This window comes from Macrotis lagotis, chromosome 1 (assembly GCF_037893015.1).
Source record: "Macrotis lagotis isolate mMagLag1 chromosome 1, bilby.v1.9.chrom.fasta, whole genome shotgun sequence".
In the NCBI taxonomy this organism is placed as follows: domain Eukaryota; kingdom Metazoa; phylum Chordata; class Mammalia; order Peramelemorphia; family Peramelidae; genus Macrotis; species Macrotis lagotis.
The window spans coordinates 487,076,652-487,098,195 of NC_133658.1; the positions used below are offsets into that span (position 1 = coordinate 487,076,652).

At 38.5% G+C, this 21,544-nt stretch overlaps 1 protein-coding gene and 1 long non-coding RNA gene across 16 annotated transcripts in view; one reads left to right on the plus strand and one right to left on the minus strand.

Annotated features, from left to right (window-relative positions):
* TSGA10 (testis specific 10) overlaps positions 1–17,389 on the minus strand; it is a 152,764-nt gene extending 135,375 nt beyond the window's left edge. For 9 of the 15 annotated variants that reach the window (XM_074213764.1, XM_074213762.1, XM_074213760.1 and 6 more), the window contains exon 1: positions 17,194–17,387. The gene's annotated coding sequence lies outside the window, so the exon portion shown is untranslated. Of the gene's footprint in view, positions 1–16,814; positions 16,970–17,193 lie in introns of those variants that run through there. The other 6 variants (XM_074213766.1, XM_074213769.1, XM_074213768.1 and 3 more) reach the window with 2 other exon arrangements.
* Positions 17,390–17,669: 280 nt separating this feature from the next.
* LOC141520242 (uncharacterized) lies at positions 17,670–20,182 on the plus strand. The gene is made up of 3 exons (XR_012477563.1): positions 17,670–18,730; positions 18,881–18,995; positions 19,580–20,182. It is a non-coding gene; the product is annotated as an uncharacterized LOC141520242 (long non-coding RNA).
* The last annotated feature ends 1,362 nt before the right edge of the window (positions 20,183–21,544 follow it).

Consider the following 21,544-nt stretch of genomic DNA (forward strand, 5'->3'; position numbering starts at 1 on the left):
TTATGTTTTTTTCTTTCTTATGGTTTTTTGTCCCCTTTAGTTCCAAGTCTTCTTTCACAACATGACTAATAAGGAAATATATTAAAAAAGATTGTACATATATAGCCTATATCAGATTATTCACTGTCGTGTGAGGGGAGAGAGAAAGGAGGGAGGTAGAAAAATGTGGAACTCAAAATCTTACAAAAAAGTCAATGCTGATATGCAATGGAAATTAAGTATATATGTAAATATATAAAGTTAAATTATACAAATAAAATTATACATATATGTATATATATATACATATATATATGTATGTATATAAAAGAAAAGAGAAAAGCACTTCCAGTAACCAGGCACTAAAAGATTATTCTCTGAGCACACGTACTCTCTAAATTTGAGCTCACTGCTTAAAGTGTAAGGACAGAATACATCATCAGTTTGGGAGGAGAGGGAGATGATTCTGTAACATCTCTACTATATCTGCTTAGTAGATATCCTTTCTATAAGCTAATTCTGGATGCCTACAATGGAAGGTATGAGAAGAAATACTAAAAACCCACCAACCTAGAATCTTGAGTGAAGGAAGTAGTCATTATCCTCTAGGGTCTAGGTAGCTGCCTCACCAGCACAGAAGAAGCTGAAGAACTGAACCTATTCAGATATTAAAAGAATAAAGACTACAGGGCAGTGACTTTGAGAACCCAGGGATCTATTCTTGGTTGTTGTTTAATATAACAATCAATAATTTGGAAAAAGACTAACATGCTGAATGACAGAGTCAGGGTCCAAAAGGATCTTGAAAGACTAAAACAAAAATAAAGTGACAACACAACAGTAAAAAGGTTGGTCTAGTCTGCACCATATCCATGGATAACCTCCCACAGATTAAATGATATGTTCTGTCAATAATACTGCTTAAAAACACCAAAGAAAATTAACATCAATGAGATTATTTATTAGTAAAAGAATTAAAAAATCTAATATTAAAAAAAGACTAAGACACTGAGCTGAATATATAATAAAATGAAATTCAGTAGGGAATAAACACTATCTTGGATTTGGTTGCTGAAAAAAACAAAGCAACTTGACAATTAGAAGACAGTAATTCTGTAAACCATCCCAAGGTTTTAGTGACTGGACAGCAACCTCGATGTGAGTCAGCAGTGCTTTTTTTGCAGCTACAGAAGGATCAATTTCACAGTGTGAAAATTTCACCAATTTCACCCTAATCAGCTATCGTTTGGAATACTGTGCACAGTTTGAGACACCATGGTTTAAGAAAGACAGTGATAAACTAGAATGTCCAAAAAAGGGCAACTAGATTGACGTATATTATATAGATTTAGTAAAAGGAAATGGGTAAACTCAGAAGATACAGGAGGAACAGGTCTGTTCAAATATCTCAAGGGCTGTCACATTACATTTGTTCTGTTTGGCTACAAAAGGCAGAGTCGCGGGAGCACTGGGTGGAAGTTGCAAAGAGGCCAATTTAGGTTTAGTATCAGGAAAAAGTCCTAACAATTAGAGCTACCCAAGAATGGGTTACCTTGAAATGTGGTACATTCCCCTTACTTGGAGTCTTTATGCCAAAGTGGAAAATTAACTGTCTGATATATTGTAAGGAGTGTCCCTTAGAACTTAGATGGTTCTAGAGATCTAGATGGTTGCTGAAGATCCTGGGAGTGGTGGTTCCTTTCATACATGAGTGATATAATATACCTGCTGAACTTTCTCCTAAAATCTATTCTTTGAACCTGTGATCTTATGTGAGTTAAGCCCTAGGAATACAAAGGAAAAAAAAGAGAACTAGATTCTGCCCTTAAGTTTACATCCTAACATGGAAGATTATGTACCTATAAAAGTATAAATAAATATAAAATGAATACAAAAACAGTTTGAAGAAGGGATGAAGTAGCAGCTGGGTGATCAGAAAAGGCTTCATGTAGAAAGTGGAAACAGCTGATTCTTGAAGGAGAGGAAAATTAATTTTAGTTCTGAATCATTTAATTATTAATATTGATTTGTAATATTTCCTTTTCTGTTCAAAAACTCCCAACTACTTAGTCTAGCTTAAAGAGCCTGGGCAGGGTCTCTCAGTTTCCCCAGTGAACAGAAGTCTACCTGAATTTATCCTCACAACTAAAAGTGGTTCCTGGGTCCTTGCTTTCCAATCAAAGGTGGGGATGACCTGGTTTGCAAAGAGGAAACTAAGTCAAGGAGATTCTGATTTGGGTGATTTTTCTAAACCTTTGCTAGAGGTGGATGAATTTCATGTCCAGGACATGTTCTCCAGCTTATTCTCCTCCCCTCAAAGATGAAGTAATAGGCAGGAGGTAATACGCCCACCTCCTCATGTAATGTCCATCAATGAGGGGTGCCTTTCACTTGTCTGAGGAGATCCCAATGACCTACTGTCAGAAGGAAGACAATTGGATTTAAGGGGATCTGGGACATTCATTTGGGGGTCTTTGCTTACCCAAAGAGATGAATATATTGCTGTTTGCTAGCCTTGCTAACAAATTGATTAGTCTTACCTGGAACTCTGTCTCTCAGAATTTCGTTTGGGACAATGGAAACCTCAGATGATGGTTTATTTTGAGAGGTGAGGAGGAAATACTGTCAGCTCTACTGGTTACTACCTCTAGGATTAAATATAAATATTATGTACTTGTTGATTAAGTTTAGTATTTTGGTAACCCAGTGCAAGATGTTATATGCCCCTAATGAATGTTAATGTAGTAAATATTCAGTCCAATGCTTTGGTATTTCAAGATCCTCTTGGACAGTGTACTAACTGTCTTCCCAGCTTTGTTTCATCTATAAATATGGTAGGACTGCCATCCACACCTTTATTCATGTTATTGATAAAGTTATACAACACAGGGTCTACTCAAAGTCAAATCCAGACTTTTTATACTTCCTCTGTTTAACATTTAGTGCTTTTGGTCATCTGGCCTCTTCCTACCCTTCCAGGAGGCTTACATCAATTTCCTACATTGTTAAAAAGTAGGTTATAGAAGAAACTACACCATTCCTGGGAAATAGTACATTATAGAGACATTGTCTCTTATCATCCCAGCTGCCTCTTTGTTCCAGACCTTGAATTGATAACAGTGATCTGAATATCATGTGTCCTGCCAACTAGAGACAACACCCACTGGGAAAGATCCTACAGAGACATGGAGGTAAAAGCTAGAGTCCAATAAAATATACCCCACTAACAGATTGCTGCCTCTCTCTTCCCCAGAAATGAATCTTTGTTGTTCATGAACACTCTGATATAATCCTTTACACTATCCCTGAGCCAACCCCAGCCCCTTTCTCAGCACAAAGGCAATTCCCCCCTTTATAAGTCTTGACTTTTTCCCTGCTAATTGTTTATCCTCTAGGGAGAGAGCCTGCATGCAAAAACCTTGCACCTTAATCCTAAGTATTAAAACATTTGTCACTTATAATTGAGTCATGAGTCTTCATGAAATTCTTTCACAATTCACACCCTAGCTCATCATGAGAGTCACAAACTGCATCATTTTATGGCCAACCCTAGCTCATCATGAGAGTCACAAACTGCATCATTTTTCAGCCAGTATGTAGAAAAGGTGTCAACTCTGACTCTGATGCTAAGGTAAGCCACCCTTTGTAAGACACCTTCTGCTGCCCTATAGTATTTAAGAGTCACCCATCATGGCAAGAAGGTTCACTGTTATGGAGACCTTATCTTGGGAAAATACTGTGGCTATTATACACCCCAGAATACCCTGGGGCCACCTGGTTTTGGATAAGCCTACTCTGTATGTTACAGTCTGAGGACTTCACCACTGTCTAAAAGATACAAGCATATCTTTAAGGCTTACCTTACACAGGCTTGTAACATCTTAATATCATGGGACAATCTTTCTCTTTGCCAAGACTCCCCCATCTTTTATCCAATAGAAACAAACTCAGTCTTCAACACCTTCAAAAAGAAAAGTCTTATTTTTTTGTAACGCTGTATGCCCTCATTATAATCTAAGAGTGCCAAGAAAAATGGCCTACTAATGAACCTCTTAATTACAATTTTTATGATTTTTGCCAGCACAGTGATTCTTAATTAGAATCAGACTTTGTAGAAAAACTGTAAAGTACTTTAACTAAAGTTGCAACTTTTAGAAAGTATGAGAAGGTAAATTTAAAAGCAAGTGAATTATGAGAAACTTAAAGAGATCACCCAGGGTCCCAAGGAAAACACCACCCATTTTCAGAACTAACTTGTACAAACCTTGAGAATTATACTAATCTTGCCCTTTCTCCTAAGGAAACTTATATTCTTGGCATGCATTTTATTAATCAATCCACTCCAGACTCAGAGGGAAGGCTCTGACTGTGGAGAATAAGAGAGATTAGGAAAGGCCTCTTGCAGAAAGTAAAGCATGAAAATGAAGGTCACACCATAAGATATGTCCATATTTTCTTTTTCCCAACTTCTCTGCAAAGATGAGAAAGTAGGGGTATGGACCAATGCATTTATCATCATATAGCTTATTAGTTTTGCTTCACTTTTTTAATGCTTAATTCTACAGGGAAGTTCTCTGAAAGGAGGTATGAAAAGGGAGACAATGGGAAAAAGCAGATGATGTAAAGATGAAAGATATAAAAATTTATCTTTCAAAATAATGAAGCACAATGTCTGAACAAGTTGTGGTATATAAATGTAATGGATTATTATTATTCCATAAGAAATGATGAATAGGTGGATTTCAGAAAAACCTGGAAATACTTATATGAACTGATGCTGAGTGAAGTGATAAGAACCAGGAACTTAAACTAAAAGCAATATTGTGTGATGATCAACTATAATAGACTTAGCTCTTCTCAGCAATACAGTAATCAAAGACAATCTTAAAATGTCATCCATATCCAGAGAAAGAATTATGGACTTTGAATGTAGATCAAAGCATATTATTTCATTTTTATTTGTTTTTCTAGTTTTTCTTTCTCATGGTTTTTTCCCTTTAGTTCTGATTCTTCCTTCATTGCTTGACTAATATGGAAATATGTGTGATATGATTATACATGTATAAACTATATCAGATTACTTGCTATCTTAGGGTGGAGGGAGGGAAAGTTAGGTGGAAATAAATTTCAAAAATGATGCTGAAAATTTTAAAAATTAATTTTAAAAATTAATAAAAAAATTCTTCCTTGCTTGAGTCTCACTTTGGAAGAAAATTTTCCCCATTATTCCTCTCCCTTTCCCCTTCTCTCGGGCTAACCCTCTTTCTTGTCTATCTTTTTTTTTTTTTAACAAAATCCCCACATAAACTATTCACCTCTCACCCTCTATATTTAATCCTTCAAATATCCCTCATGATAAAGTTCTTAGAAGATAGACATATCACTTTCCCAAACAGAAACAGAAAGACAGGAGGTGAGAGTGTCAAAGGTAATATATGGTGCAGAATTCTGGGCTGATCACAGACTCATCCTCTCCAAGCTCAATATTCACATTCAACCAAAGAATGTGCCTCCAAGGCAAAGTAACTACTAGAAGAATTAATATCAAGAGATTAGAGTGCTTCTCTGAGGGGAGTTTATTGCTAACTTGGAGGGAAAATTGAGCCAACACACAGTGTTGGCAACAGTGGAGCAGAAAAGGAGTGGGTAACTTTCAGAGATTTAGTGTACAACACTGCAGTTGCTCATCTGGATCAGAACACTTGCAAACATTAAGACTGGTTTGATGAAAATGATGAGAAAATACAGAAGTTGCTGAAAAACAAGAACTTCACAGGGTTTACCAGCAGTGCAGTTTTTCTATTTCTAAGAAGGCAGCAAAGTACAAGTGAAGCTTAGAGAGATTCAAGCTCTTTGACTCAATAAGAAGACAGATGAAATTCAATTTTATGCAGACAGTAACAATCCAAAGTGCTTTCATGATCCTCTCAAAGTTATTTATGGGCATATGAGGCATCTCAACTACTCAGTGCTGATTGAGCCACAATGATTAGTGTTAGGGACAAGATTCTAAAGAGATGGACTGAATACTTCCACAGTGTTCTTAACAGAGCACCATCAATCAATGCAGAAGCCATTGACCATTTACCTCAAATTGAAGTCAAGCAGTCTCTTGCTAAAACTACAACTGAAGAAGAGGTTTGAATGCCATAGGCTCTTTTCATGTGGTAAAGCACTTGGTACAGATTCTATTCCAGCTGAGATTTACAAGATGAGGGGTCTAATGCTCATACAAAAATTGACTGAAATTTTCAAAGTTATATATGGCATGAAGAGATAATCTCCCAGGAATTCAAGGATGCCGCCACTATCCATCTCCATAGTTGGTAAGATTCTTGCCAGAGTCCTTCTTAATAAGTTGATCCTTCACCTGAAAAATCCCTGAGAGCCAGAGTGGCTTCAGAAAGAGTCAAGGAACAATAAATATGGTATTTGGCATTTCCAGGAAAAATGACAAGAACAGAACAGAGCTCTATATACAATGTTTGTAGAACTAATCAAGGCCTTTGATACCATCAGTCATGAGGGCTTATGGAAAATTATGTCAAATTTTGGTTGCCCAGTGAAGTTCATCAATAACGCACATCAGTTCCATGACAGCATGCTTGCCCAGGTTCTGGATAGTAAACAAAGCTCTCATGATTTCCAGATTACCAATGAAGTAAAACAAGGCTGTGTCCTTGCTCCCATGCCTTTTTTTTAACATGATATGTTCAGTCATGTAATCAAATGCCTTCACTGAGGATGAACACAGCATCTAGGTCAGTTACCTCACTGACAGCAAATTCTTCACCTTGAAAAGGCTAGAAGCCAAGACCAAAGTGAAGGAAGTGTTGGTATATGATCTTCTTTTTGCAGATGATTGTACATCAGAACAGCCTCTGAAGCTGAGATGTAGCAAAGTATAGATCAATTCTCTGCTGTTTGTGCTAATTTTGGTCTAACAATTACCTCCAAAAAACACAGGTGCTCCATCACCCAGCACCACACCATCCATATGTGGAACCATTGATTACAACAAATGAACAAGTTTTGAGTACTGTGGACAAGTTCATTTCCCTTGGCATTGTCCTTTCCAAGGAGGCACACATTGACAATGAGGTTGACACACATATTTCCAGAGGTAGCTCAGTATTTGAGCAACTCGAAAGAAAGCAAGGGAAAGAAGAGGTATTCAAGTGACTATCAAACTGTAGTTCTACAGAATCGCTGTGCTAACCTACTACACACACACACACACACACACACACACAGACACAGACACAGACACAGACACACAAACACACGAACACCTTGCCTAGCTTTTATTTTTCTGCCCTTTAGCAGCTTACAAGGTGCTTGCTGCTTCTTCAGAAGGAAAAAAAAAAACATTTTAATCTGTACACTTTGCAGGCTTGTGTAATAAAATCCTGAGTGGTTTTAAAATCCCAGTACATTCAAGGCTTCTCAATCCTAAATTGAGGACCCCAATTCCCAGCAACACAAGGACATAGTTCCTCCTTTCCAAGAGTTTTCCATCTAAAGTGATAGAGAAAGTGTACCAAACCTCTGTAGAGTTGAGATTATGTATTAGCCATAGAACAATAGGAAAGGCCCTTTTAAGTGAATTATCTGCAGATCTCCAAACATCAGCTAATGATCCATATATTTCAATCGATAGTCAATACAGTAAAGTTGCAAACCAAAGTATCTGACAAATTTATTATATTCCATTATTATGTAATTCTAGCTAAGTGCCTAGTTTTGTTAATTGGAAATGATATTAATATTTCACAGTATATTAAGATACCCTTCCCCAAACAACAAGTCTACAAAAAGCCATTTTCCTACAACAAAACAAATAGGAAAAGATTCAGCACAGAAACACAATCTGTAAAACCACACAAATGCTTGCAAAAAAAAAAATTCATCACAGAACACATTCATAAATTGAATTGCCAATTCAGAAGTGTCAAATCATACAGTAAATTTTTAGAAATAAATTATATCATTAAATTTACATTATGAAAGGCAATACAGCACATATAATGAGTTGCCCTTAGGATTAAGGTCTAAGGGCAGCTCTTGAAGGATGTTAATGGACTTCCCAAGGACAAGTGGGGCAACTGGCCCTGGGGCAGCTCTCTGTAATTGACAGTAACTGAGTAACAAAGCATCACTGCAATCCTTAAAGGAAATTTCAGAATCCAGAGCATCCTACATTAATGAATTTCAAGTCAAGACCAAAAACAAAAATAAAAACTAGATACTGACAGTATCCCCTCTAAAAATTTTTTCTTTATAGATGAGAACACCAAAGGAGGCTGCATTAAGATATGGAAAGTACACTGAGCTCTAGGTCCATTCCAAGGCCAAAATTCCCTCCTTGGTTGTGTTACAGTTAAAGTTTATACTCTTGAAGCAATTCTCTGAGATGTAATTTCTTCTTATGTAAAATGGGGAAGACACAATATCCTCACACATATAAATTATTAAACAATTAATTCCAATAATGTTATTTCCTGTTCAACTAAATACCTTACTTTAATAAAAAGCATGCCTAAATCTAACCATTTTTTCTAGCAATTTGATTTCTGAATTAAAGAAATTTTACTACATATGGAGTCCTTAAAAATCAAGTTATTCAAAAACAAAAGCCCCAACCATATTCCTGGCTAAAAGTAATTATGGGTGGAATGATCCCAGTAAAACCCTCACAGGGTTAATATTCCTAGTGAAGTCCTCTCAGGGTTAAGAAATATTAAGAAAAACAAACTATTATTATTAGACTATTCCTAGAAAGACCTTGAATTCCAAAAGAGAAGCTCATGAGCCACCTGCTTTATGATAAGACTATTTTTGCAAACTGGGAGGATAGTCTAACCATAGACATGATTACTTCATTAAAATAATGATGAAGGTCCCAAGTTACCATCTTATGGGAAACATTTTATGAAAACATTTCATTCTTATCTCTGTGCCTGTTGCTGAGGTAGATTTTCCTCTAATAAGACCCAGCCAATGGGTTAAAGGAGAAGGTGGTTAGGGAAGGAGACCTGCCTAAGGACCTATATAATCTTGACTGTCCTTTAGGTGAAGCTCTTTGATCATGAGTCTTCCCTTCTCTCAAGAAAAGAAAAAAAAAAAAAAACCTTTTTTGCTTTATCTCTGAAAATTTTCTTTAAAGTATTTTTATTACACACAGTTTAATGCATTGGTCGGGAAATAATCTCCTCCTTAAGACTCTCCTGTACACAGACAGGACCAGGTGCCATGCTGGATATTGTCAGCAGCTTGTGATTTAATGCCCAGGCAGAACCCTTGAGAAGCCAGGAAAGAATCCCAAAGAGACTCAGTTTGAGCAAAACTGAAAGCCAGAAAATCTCCAGACAGTACAACAGGGAAGAAGGCCTCCCCACCAAGAAGATTTGTACACAAGTACAAGTCAGGCAAGACCTGTGAATCCTGGGAAAGTTTAGGCAGTTCAAGACCTTAAAACTGACCAGTTTAAAAACTTTAAAAAGTTTAAACCAGTTTAAAAACTGACCCAGTTAAGACCAGTGAACTCCTGGGTGACCCATCTCAACACTTTGCCTAAATCAATTGAGTCAGAAAAATAGGAAGCAGAGAGGAGCTCCCACAGGGAGTGGGAGTCCAGAGAAAGCCCACCTCAAATCTGTGGAGATGGGAAGGGTTAAATTCAAGAAAGTGGCAAGGAGCCGGAAGTGCTGGCTGCAAATCTAAGGTCTAGACTTAATAACCGGGAAGAAATACCAAAGTAAAAAGGGAAAGTGCAGAAAATGATAAAATGCTGTTGATTTTTTTCTCTTCCCCCACTTTTTCTGCTGCTATTCTGTGCTGCCAGAATGCTTTTTTCCACCTCCCCCCCTTCCCCCCCCCCACTTGCCTGGTTCTTATCTCTCAACTTCGGAGAAAAAGGAGTGAAAAAGGAATTTATTAAGAAAAAGGACTAACTGGGGCAGCTAGGTGGCTCAGTGGATAGAACACCAACCCTAGAGTCAGGAAGACCCAAGTTCAAATCTGGCCTTACTTAACCCCATTGCCTTGTAAAAACTTAAATAGGAAGGAAGGAAGGAAGGAAGGAAGGAAGGAAGGAAGGAAGGAAGGAAGGAAGAAAGGAAAAGAAAGAAAGAAAGAAAGAAAGAAAGAAAGAAAGAAAGAAAGAAAGAAAGAAAGAAAGAAAGAAAGAAGGAAAGAAAGAAAGAAGACTAACAGAGATGGAATTGTTTCATGAAGACTTGGTAACATGAGTGTTAAAAGGGGAATTTAATTGGACTTAAAAGAAAACATAAAAAGAAATGCTATTATATATTGAGAAAGCTTTAAGGAAGTAAAATTCCCAAAAAATAAGAGAGTCAGGTTCATTCTAAAGTACATAATTTGATTACAAAGAAATGCTAGAGAAAGGGAAACTGAACAGTTGACCTTTTAACAGAATGAATCCAAGTTTACTTTAGGGTAACATTATAGCTTCAGGACTTTAATTCTGGTAATGTTAGTTATTATAGAAAATAATGGGAGGCAGCTAGGTGGCACAGCGGATGGAGTACCAGCCCTGGAGTCAGGAGGACTTGAGTTCAAATCTGCCATCAGACAATAATTATCTAGCTGTGTGACCTTGGGCAAGTCACTTAACCTCATTGTCTTACAAGAAAAACAAAAGAAATAATAAGACAACTGAGGACTTAGGAACAAAAAAGTCCCTAGAAAAGATTTAGGACTGTTCCCTTATGAGAGTAGTTATATGGTTTATTCTATTTGAATGGGGGCGGGGCAGGGGATATTCTAATTAGGCTTTGGGATTTTTGAGTGGTTGTTTGCCTTCTCAAAAGTTATATCAGTTAAAATAAAGAAATTTTAAATATTATAACCTTCGAATGGAAAATGTATTATGAAAAATGGAATCATGTATGTGGTTTTTATAGCGGGAAAATAAAGTGGTTTTTTTAGATTTTTGCTAGGCATCGGTGTTAAGTGGCTTGCCCAAGACCACACAGCTAGGTAATTATTAAGTGTCTGAGACTGGATTTGAACCCAGGTACTCCTGACTCCAGGGCTGGTGCTTTATCCACTATGCCACCTAACCGCCCCAAAATAAAGTTTTAAATAAGCTATGGGGAATCTAGATCAAAACAGTAAGAACTAAAGTCAAAAAAATTTAATGGAAAATAATAGTAGAACAATATGTTAAGGGAAAATATAAGTTGTATAGTCTGAGTAATGGGTTCAGAAAGAATTGGGAAGAGAATCAAGACATAGAGACAGGGTTTTTGAACAATTTGTTAAGTATGGAAGTTGGTTAAAGCAAGTAGACAGAAGGCATGGGCAGGTTTGACAATGTATAAGTAAAAGTGTTGATTTGGGGATTTGGGGAGCTTTGAAAAGTGATTTAAAAATCAATGTTAAAAAAAGTATAGAAAGTTTTAAGTTCAAATAGAGATATATGTTTAAATGAGGTTGGGGTAATCTGAAAATTGCACTGGACTGCCACTTTTGCATTATTTGCCTGTGACTTGACTGGAAAATAATAAACCCCATAAAATGAAAAGTTTGATATGGAAGCAATTGCTTGATAAGTGCTATTTTTTTATTGTTATTACTTCTTCAAATTGGGTAATTCTATATCGTGCTAATCTTTTGTATATGATAATTTGAAAATACATGTATTTTAATAAATACATAAATTAAGGGGTTTGTAAATGTTGTATGGAGTCCAGAGTCATAGGAGGAAAAAGAATTAATGGATATGATATAATAGATAGGGACAAAATGGGTGTTCTTAATCAGGCTTTAAAATAGCTAATAATGTGGGAAGGTAATATTTATACAGAATCAAAATATGCTTGGGGTGTAGTTCATATATTTAGAAAAATCTGGAGTGAGCGAGGAATGATAAATAGTAAGTAAAGGTAAAGAATTAGTAAATACTTCCTGGATATCTCAAATTTTGGGGAATCCCTAATTCCCAGAACATAAAATGTTCTAATAGTAAGAATATTGCTCAGTAAGGATAAAAAGCTCTTATAAGTTACAGCAATGAGAAGTTAGAATTGCACTGATAAAGAATAAGAATTTGCAAACGTTTTAGGTTTTTGAAAAGAAAATAATTCAAGGTTATTTTGGATATGGCTTTTGGACTTTAAGAGAAGTGTAAAGAAAATCTTGCAACTAAAAACAGGAATTTTTAGAAACAGCTGATCTTAAGAATTTTTCTGTGCTGCAAAATTCTAGGGAATAAATGTGTTATAAATAATTAGTAAATTTTGTATGAGAACAGATACGAACTAAACTTTTTTGCGAATTTAAAATTGTGTTGTAATAACAAACAATGAATGTATTGAGGTTTAACCTATCACATTCATAAAGATCTGTTATGAGAAAACCAGGGAATATCTTGCTATCAGTTTAAGGCTTTGTTTTTACACCTCATGTTTATGAAAGGGAATATTTATATGTAAGATCAAAATAGTTTACTTAATATCTATCATTTAAGAAGAAGAAAATATATATGTATCTTGTAATACTGGAATGGGTAAAAAGGTTACATTGAATTTTTACATTGAATTTTTAAAATTATTTTATGTTTAAGACTGAATTCATGGAAAATCTTATTTTCTTTTTGAAAATAGAAGTGTATTTGGAAGAAGGGGTAAATAAGCTTATAAAGAACAGATTTAGAAGAAATTTGTGTGTAAAAGAATTATAAGATTAACTTTAAGAGAACCTGCTGTTTCAGCATGGAAACCTTATGTTTCATGTAGGTTGAGTTAAATGTTCAATTTTAAAGAACAAAATGCAGTCTTAGAAGGATACTGTATAAGAAATTGGGAAGTATACCCTAACTGTAAGATACCCCTCCAATAATATTGACCAAGTGTGAGGGACTTTGAAAAATGATTATGAAATTGAAAATTATGTAACCCTGGTTAGCTAATTGATGAGTAAGATATTGAAGTTTTTATCAGTCATGTGATCTATTTTTGTAAATATGAGCTATTTTACTGTATTGATGTCAAAGCCTGGGATTAATAATTAATTGCTTTGTAGGGATAATGAGGGAATTATCTAAAGTTATGCCCTCTGGGTTCCCTGAAATTTTAAAATAAATGTGTTGGACCTTATTCTAAATCTGTAAGTCCAAGTATAAATGCAATAATAGAAAGGTTGTTTTGTAAAATCTAGTAGTTGATGTGTTACTCTTATTACTCTTTTGTTATATTTGTAATAACACATGCTGAAAAATTTAGAATCCCTTAAGATGTTCTAATGAATTGAAAGAATTCTAAAAGTACTGTTTTGTATTTCAAACATGGCTAATAATTAAACAAATTCATTATAGAGATTGGTTGCATGAGAACCTGCCAGTTATATATGCAAATTGGAATTATTTGTGGTTATATTGTATGTATACATATATTAATATATATTTTTTCATATACATCTATATATAAATATATCTTAAAATTGTAGTTGTTTGCTTTGAAGTAAAAGAACCTGAGTAACATGGGAAAGATAATAATTTGATTTCTATAAGAATCTTCTGGAAATAATCTCCTAGCCAAAGGAGGTGACTAGAAGGGTCTCTAGCGAAAAGGCCTCTGATAATAGCATCGTTATATAGAAATAAAGCAGATATGATTTCAGATAAAGGGACGTGGGTTCAGAGTTTAGAAGTTAGTACCACCAGAAAGACAGACCTTCTATTCAAATTATGGAACATACTTGTGAAGAGTTTGGGGTTTTTTCGTTTTCATTTATATATCAAGCAATACTCCAGATGCTGGAGGAACTTGACTGCTTTTTGAATAAGTTTAGAAAATAACCCTATTTAGTGTAGTCCCTAGAGGGACACTCAGAATAAATACATGTGTAGGGAAGGAGGCTGATTATGACCCCACCCCATCCAGATTATAATTAGCATTTAGTCCTTGTTGAAGGGGATTTACTTGGAGGTCTAATTAAATGGAATTACTATTTTAGATCATAGGACTTTTAATTGGCTTTTGTTTTGTGTTTGATATCAGATATGATCAGCAAAGGAAATGTTACTGTTGGGTCAATGTTCTTTTGAAACCTGAAAGCCCAATGGAAGTTTGGAGATTGCACAGGTGACAGGTATATTAGGAGAAAAGGTTGAAGGGGTGGCTTTTCAGTGCAGCCTGAGGTTGGACCCTTCTGATTTGATTTCCCCAAATGTGACATTTGAGTAATTTCTCACCAGATAAATCTAAAATTTGGCTTTAGGCATCTGACTACCCACATGACCTCTGTCTGGAAACTAACACTCAAAATTATTATCCATCAAGGAATTTTCCTTTGATGCCCTGGATCTTTACAATAAACTGCTATAAGAAAATCTGATATGTGGTTGGCTAAGTGGTGCAGTGAATAGAGCACCAGTCCTGAAGTCAGGAGTACCTGAATTCAAATCTGGCCTCAGATACTTATAATTACCTGGCTGTTTGGCCTTGGGCAAGCCACTTAACCCCATTGCCTTGCCAAAAAAAAAAAAAAATAGAAATTTTAGGCCAATTGAAATTTAATAGCTTAATAGGCTAGTATATGGTTTTGATCTTTGCTGTTAGCTTTATGGTTTAAGAAGAATTAAGATCCCTGGGGTGGGGGTGGGGGTTATGCTAGAAAGGGATATTTAGGTAAGAATAGAAAGGTTTACATAATTTCAAGATACATTTCTGTGCAGTAGCAGTTTTAAGTTCTACTTTAGGAAGGAAATATAAGTCAATTGAGCAGATCAGAAGAATCACCTAAAGTAAAGTTAGAAACATTTTGGAAAGGAAAAAAATTTATTTTAATGAAGAGCAAGAAGTTAAGGCTGTTTGTATGTCACTGGACACTCTTTGCACTAAGAGAGTCATCTAATTGTATCTGTTATCAGCTCAAGATAATTTGACAATTTTCAGCACATTTACTTGTGAAGTGAACAATTATGGAAGTTTTATTTTTGTTAAGGTGAAGTATGTATATCAATGTGACAGTGAATAAGTCAAAATGTGAATTGTAATAACTCTAGAATTTCATTGTTTAATGATGAAAACATGAGTCTAAATCTGAAAAGATGTTGTATTAAGAAGTTCCTTTACCAGAAGAGAAGAGCTCAACAAGTCATCCAAATTAGGGATTGGAATGGACTCTGCAGAACACAAAGATATTGAATGTCTCCTGGGGAAAAGAGAGGGACCAGATGAGTTCATCTTCCTCCATGACATCTATGTATGTGTGTATGGGTTGTTTGGTCAAGGGATTCCAAGAAGATGAGTCCCAAGTGGACAGGAAGAGGGAACAGAACCTGAGGGGATATCAAGGATAGTGTGAGAGGAGGTATCAAAAGATAGTACAATATATATATATTGAAATAAGGGGTGGGATTGAGTGGAATTTTCTCAGTAAAACTCTCACAGCATTAATATTCCTAGTGAAGTCCTCTCAGGATTAAGAAATATTAAGAAAAACAAACTATTATTCTAGGATTATTGCTAGAAAGACCTTGCATTCCAAAGGAGAAGCTCATGAGCCACCTGCTTTATGACAAGACTATTTTTGCAAACCAGGAGGACAGTCTATCCATAGACATTATTACTTCATTAAAATAGTGATGAAAGTCCCAAGTTACCTTACCATCTGGTAGTAAAAATTTTATGAAAACATTTCATTCATTTCTCTGTGCCTGTTGCTGAGGTAGATTTTCCTCCAATAAGATAGTACCTCCTGAGACCCAGCCAATGGGTTAAAGGAGGTGGTTAGGGAAGGAGGCCTGCCTTAGGACATATATAGTCTTGCTTGATTGTCCTTAAGATGCAGCTCTTTGATCATGAGTCTGCCCTTCTCTCAAGAAAAGCAAATAAAAACTTTTGTTCAGACTACTTTCTGAAAATTTTCTTTAGTGTATTTTTAACCACACACAGTTATTACATTAGAGAGATAAGCAGCTTTCAAAGCATAGTCTAACCATTTATTTTAAAAAGCGCATAGAACTGAGTGGAATATTCCCTCTTAAGAGTTAATATTTTTTCTTATTTTTTTATTTTTTGATTCTTATTCTTATTCTTAATTAAGAGTTAATATTCTATTCAGACTATTACCCTTAGACTACTCTTAGGAGAGGGAGAGAGGCCTGGCATTCCCAGTCAGACACCCTCCAGATTCTGCTAGGGAGTGAAACAGTGGACTGTTTCCAGAAAGACCTTGCATTGATTCTCCTAGGGAAAACCAGTGGAATCCTTCCACAAAAGACCATGCAGTCTTAGTTAGCCGCCTATTTGATAATGGACTGTGAGAACTGCCTGCCTTCTCTTGCTGATAAGCGCTAAACTAAATTCATTTAACAGAAGATCATTAGAAATCTTCTGATAGCTTCACCATGTGAATGGTGAAGTAAAATTTTATGAAAACCTTTTGTTCTTCTCTTTGTGGCTGGGTAGATTTTTCAGTAAAGATTGTAACTCGGAAAACCTTAACCCATCAGGTTGGAAGAGAGGGGGGCTAGGGAGGGAGGATGGCGCTAGGCCGCATAATCTTGCTTGACTGTCCCCTTGATCTTCACTACCTTTGTGACTCTCGAGAAGCCAAAATGAACTTTCCTGATTGCTCAGCGAGGATTCTTGTCAGTTCTGGGAGGCCAGGCAAGTCTTCCTCAAGCGGGAGCCTCCACGCTGCGGCCCCGCGCCCCCCTGACCGCCCGCCTCCGGGCGTGGGCAGGGGGCTCTGGTCCCGCGGGCCAGGCTGCCCCGCTCCCTTCAGTCTAAGCGCTTCTCGCAAAGACTACCCGCTGCTTTTCAGAACTTAACCTGAGCCCGGCAGGTCCCCCCAGCTCTCACCTCGTCCCTGAGGCGCCCCCGGAGCAGCTCCCCAACAGCCCAGGCGGAGACGCGGGAGCGGGGAAGCGGTCACCATAGGAACTGGGCTGGGCCCGGCGCCGGAGCCGCCGGCCGCCCTGCGACTCCTCCCCTCCCTCCGCCCGGCTCCACGCAGGCCCCGCCCCGCCCCGCCAGGCCCCGCCTCTCCCCTCCCCCAGTCCCCAAGCCGGGCTCCGGGGCGCGGAGGGACCCGGGGCGCGGAGGGATCCGGTCCGCTTCCTCAGGAGCTCCAGGCCCTTCCCTGCCCTCCGCGGCCTCGCCCCCACCGCGCCCGGCGCCGGAGGGAAGGTGTGGCCGGGGGCAGGGGGGCGGGGCGGGGCGGGGCGGAGGCGCCGCTCACCTGCGACGGGGGCTCCTCTACCTCCTCCACCCCTCGGCCCGCTGGCCTGGCTCGATCTCATTGGCGCCGGCGCGCTTACGCCGACTTCCTGGGAGGCACGCTGCCAGCCACGCACGCGCGCGCCCCCTAGCGACGTCTAGCTGCTCACCTGCCCTTCCCACCTCCCGCGGCGCGTGCCCGCGAGCCCTCCTGCGCTCCAGCCCCCCCATTCAGCCTCCCGCGGGAGGATGAAAACTTGCGCCCTGCCTGTTCTCCTCCCCCCGCCCCCCGCGTCTGGTCTCCTAGTAACCAGGCACGCGCCTCTTTCCGCCTCGCCGGACTTCCGCCGGCTGCCCGCTGCGCGGCTCGGCTCTCGGGCGCATGCGCCCTGACACTGCCCTCTCCTCCGGCGCCGCCCGCTGTGCCCCCGCTGTCTCTCCCCGCCACCGGGGCCGCGGACCCGCAAAGCCTCCGGGCCAACAGGGAGTTCCGGCCGCCTCTGTGGGAGCCCCTGCTCGGCGCCCCCGCTCCCGTCCCAGGGGGCGGACCCCCACGAGCGCAGAGGCCCTGCTGGCGGAGCCCAGCATCCGGGAGACAGCCTGCCCTTTTGGTTTTTCACTTTTTTTGTTGTTGTTGTTTTTGCAAGGCAGTAGGGTTTAGTGGCTTGCCGGAGGCCACACAGCTAGTAATTATGAAGTGTCTGAGGTCGGATTTGAACTCAGGCACTCCCGACTCCAGGGCCGGTGCTCTATGCACTGCGCCACCTAGCCGCCCCTGTGGCTTTACTTTTGATGGAATTAGATACTTTTTCCCTTAGAAATGGAAGGGCCGTCCTGCTGGTAAACTGGGTGTTCTCATTTTTCATTTCACGGCTTCTCTATTTCCCCATCAATTTCATCAAATCAGTCTTCATATTTGTGAATGTTCTAACCCAGACAAGCAAATGCAGGGCTGTACATCAGAGCTCTGGAAGCTGCTCACTCCTTTTTTGCTCTACTATTGCTAGCACTTGTGTTGCTCAATTTTCCCTCCCAAGTTAGAAACAAACTTCCCCTCGGAGAAGCAATCTAATCTATTCAATTAATTCTTCTGGTAGTCACCTTGCCTTGGAGCCATCTCTTCTGTTGATATGAATATTTAGCTTGGAGAGGATGAGTCTGTGATCAGCCCAGCACTCTGCGCCATGCCACACGTTGCTTTCATCACTCTCACTCCTGTGTGTCTCTTCTCTTTACAATCACATAGCGTATTAGATGCTAATGTTTGCTGTGAGGGTACATCCAGGAAGTTTTATTGTGTTTAGGTAAATGGAAGACAGTGTTTCATTCATTCATTCCAAGGACTCTACCATAGACTGAGCCTACTCTAGCATTAAAGTCACCCAGAATTAAATAAATTTTTCCCCTTTTGGTACATGGATGATAAAAGTCCCAAGGTCTTCATTAAGTTTTTCTTTGACTTCATCAGGGTTAGTCATGGTGGGGAAATAGACACTGATGATGGTGGAATGTTGTTTTTCTTCAAGTGGCAATCTCATTGTCATCATTCACTCCTTTTGGTAAGCATTCAAACTTGTTGACTAAATTAGTTTTGATTGCAAACCTACCCCAGCTTCATAGTGTTCCCCTTGGGACCACTCAAAAAAAAATGTGCATTCAGTTCCAACCTCAGTAATCTGGCCTTCATTTTCCATCCTTGTCTCACTCAGGGCTGCTATTTGGAGATGATACCTGCTGAGTTCTCTTGCAACAAAAGTTATTGGTCTTTCAGGTCTTCTGGATCTTATGTTGCCTATGACTGTGCTCACATTCCATGTACTTATGGTGAGTGGAAGCTTCTTAGAAGTTTTTGTACATTTAATATTCTTAGCGAAGTCCTCTCAGGGTTAAAAATCATAAAACAAAGACAGACTATTACCCTTAGACTACTCTTAGGAGAGGGAGAGAGGCCTGGCATTCCCAGTCAGACACCCTCCAGATTCTGCTAGGGAGTGAAACAGTGGACTGTTTCCAGAAAGACCTTGCATTGATTCTCCTAGGGAAAAACAGTGGTAGCATCCCTGCCTGTCAAGATAATCAGTTCAGGATTGACAATTTTTAGGGTACCTTTTCTAGACCCTTCCTCACATCAGGAGGTGAGCAATGTGATCCTTAAAAAGGTTGCTTAGTCACCCAGGGAGCTGCTGAATCCCACTGCTGCTTCCAGAGAGGAAATGACCCTATGACCCTGGGCTGCCTGTGTTCAGGGTTGTGACTGCTACTCCCAGTGTATTCACACCTGCTGCTTTGTCACTTGCCTGTGGTCACAGGACTTTGAGACAGGAATGGTGAAATTTTATGAGTGATGTTTTTTGATTCATGTGTAAATTGAATTTAAATGAGGCAGAGTTGCATTCTCTCTTCCAAAGACAACATTGTCTAGAGTCAAGACAACTGATGATGGCTCTAGATGCAGTGAAAACCTTAGTGTCTTTGATGTCTAACCAAGTTGCTTCAGCTGCCTTCCTGACCAGTGGAAGACTTCACATGCTTGAGGTAGATAACCTCCCAACTCACAGATGGGTCTGAGACCCCTCATTTACCCTCAACCTGGTTTAACCTGCCTGTGCAACGATTTATTTGGGTATGACCACTGTGCATGCTACAGCTTCTTGGAGCTAAAGGTGAGAGTTAGATGACCCAAGTAGACTTCAAATTGAAAAGCAGTCCTGAAAAGGACTTGGCAGCCCTCCCACCAGAGGTTCTAGACTTCCTTGCATGTTCCCTATACCTGCCAATGAGATATAGAAGATTACAGAAGATAAAATGGACAGTTTTGATTATGTAAAATTTTAAGTTTTGACACAAATTTTTTATTAGAAGGGTAAAAAATTGTTTTGACTTCTGGTAAAGGTCTCCTTTCAACATAAATAAGAAATTGATTCAAATTTATGAAAATAAACTCCATTTCTCATTTAATAAATAATGTAAGGCTATATGATTAAGTAGTTCTCTATGGAACTGCCTGTAACTATGTGGAAAAATGCTCCAAATCACTAGTAAGTATAGAAATATAAATTAAAACAACTCTGAAGTTCAACTTTATACCTATGAGAAACATAACCAAAAAATGACAAAAATGTTAAAAGGGGTATAGGGAAATGAACTCATTGATATACTATTTGATTGTGCCCCAACAGTGACTTCATACCTTTTGACCCTTTTGGTGGAAGCCTTTTGGCAAGTCTTTTGACTTTCCTAACTTCCTTCAAGTATCAACTAAAATCTCATATTTTACATGAAGCTTTAACCTCTCAATTCTTTTGCCTTCCTCCTTTTGATTATTTCTTATTAATCTTGTAAATAGCTTGTCTCCCCCATTAATGTGAGTAACTTTATGGCAGAGTCTATCTCTTGCCTCTTTTTGTGTGTGCTTAGGTCCTGGCTTATAGTAGAAGTTTAATAAATGTGTATTGACTAATAATATTAGGGGTTTTTTTTGCAAGGCATTGAGGTTAAGTGACTTGCCCAAGGTCACACAACTATGTAATTAGTAAGTGTCTGAGGCCAAATTTGAGCTCAGGTCCTGCTGAATCCAGGGCTGGTGCTCTATCCACTGTGCCACCTAGCTGCCCCAATATTAGGTCTTTATTTCAATAATATATTCCAGATATCAAAGAAAAAGGAAAAGGATCCCCTTATAGCGGGTCTTTTTGTAGTTGAAAAGTACTATAAACTAAGGAAATGTCCATCAGTTGGGAAATGGTTGAGCAAATTATTGTATATGAATGAAATGGAATTCTATTTTGCTGAAACGTGTTTTCAAAGAAACCAAGAAAAATGAAAAGCCCAGGAAAGCTAACAGATAATCAATAAATTGATGATCAGTGATTTTGGTAACCAAAGACTCCTAATGGAGACACTGAATGCCTTAAATATGTTTAGAAAAGGAAATGCCCTAACAGAAGAAATCAAATCTGATTAGTGAACAATTAGGGAGAGGGTGGGCATAGTAAGGTTTTTTCTTTTGATCCTAGAAATGACATAAGAATCACTTCAGTTTTTGAAGCAGGTGATTTTATCTGATAGATATTTGCCTTAAAACTATTCTTCAGTAAATGCAAGCATTGATTATACTGGATAAGGTAACTTTTAGAACTAATTTTTAGTAATTTTATCTATGTTGTCCAACTGGTCTGTTTCTACATTCCTGAGACTTGGGGGCTTTAAGTGACTTGTCTAGGATGAGACACATAGCATATGTCAAGGGTTAGACTTAAACCCCCAAGTATTTTCTACTTCAAGGTCAATCTCTATCCAATGTGCCAGGATGCCTTTCACCTTTTTATTTTTTAATTGGACCATATAGATTTTGCTTTCTTCCCAATTCATTC